This window comes from Pteropus vampyrus, unplaced genomic scaffold, assembly GCF_000151845.1.
Source record: "Pteropus vampyrus isolate Shadow unplaced genomic scaffold, Pvam_2.0 Scaffold228, whole genome shotgun sequence".
NCBI classification, from domain to species: domain Eukaryota; kingdom Metazoa; phylum Chordata; class Mammalia; order Chiroptera; family Pteropodidae; genus Pteropus; species Pteropus vampyrus.
In genome coordinates, this window is record NW_011889009.1 from 56354 (window position 1) to 57667 (window position 1314).

Genomic DNA, 1314 nt, shown 5'->3' on the forward strand with positions numbered 1-1314 from the left:
GAAAGAGATAAGTCTTCAGTGCAGAGCCACCGTCCACCGGACAAAACCACCAGATTCACAGCTCGGCTGGTGCCGACCAGCAGAAGTGCAATGTGAGACCAGGTGTGGGGTTCGCCAGAAACTGCGCGCCTGATGCCGCCTTCTGCCCCGCAGCCCAGCCGGCCAGCGCCGCGCCGGGCCGTCGCGTGTCTGGGTCTTCCTGACGCACGGCCCGCTCCTCTCTCCCCTGCGAAAGCGGCCGCAGGCCTTGCCCGCGCCGCGGGGACGGGCCGGGTCATGCCGGGGTGACAGCGGCGGCAGCCAAGGCCGACCGCTCATCGTGCTGGCGCCTCCAGTGCCGGCTGGCAGGGGAGGCTCCTGCACGTCCTGAACTGCCCAGTCATGGTCATCAGAGGAAGGGAGGGCTTGGGAAGGTCTTGCACTAGCAATCAAGTGCCTGGACTGGAAGGCACGTGTGTCCCTTCCATCCGCAGCTCACTGGCCGGAGCCCGTTATGCGGCCCCGCCCACCACAGGGCGCCAGGAAGCGTGGTCCTAACCAGGTGCCGGCGAGATGGCCTTCAGCGAGTGACGTCAGTGACAGGCACGCTTGTTTACAAACGGACCGCATTTTGAACGAATCCAAGAGATCTGGCTATTTAATGCGATCCTGGCACGGAATGAAGACTAACGGCCCCCAAGCCGTGTCTATTTCTTTTAAGGCGCGTGTAACCTGTCCCAAACACACGCATTTCAGAGGCTCAGAGCAATCTGCAGATGCACGGAGGAGTGTGGAAAGCCCCATCTGGTCACCTAATTGCCCCTCCAACTGGCAGTGAATCCAGTAACAGCAAATACCTCTAGACGCAGAATCTCGAAGAGGGCGAACGGGTTGGTTGATTAGTTTACACCGAAAGGGAGAGGCTGGCTCGTGATTCGTTCTCATGCTCTTGCCGGCGACCTGCTTTCCATCGGCTTCTCTCTCTCCTGGCTGCCCGGGACCTCCGGTCCTTAGGGGAGGCTGAACGAGCACTCCTGTCTGCTCAGTGTGGCTTTGGCCAGGTGCCCTGGGCTGTCCTCCATGCTGGCTGCATCTGGCTGAGGGTACAGCTGGCATCAAAGAACAGGTCACAGCATCCGGGCTGCACAGAGGCTTCACATTCATTCATACATGACTGTAGGAAGCTTATTTCAAAGTCATTTTTTATTCAACCGTTATTCAGCAATATACAATACAGTTTATAAACAAGTGTCAGACCTCGTTTCCAATGTTTATTTAAAAATAAATATTATTGACAGTGAATTTTAATTATGATAAGGTGTATCTTTTTTAAAT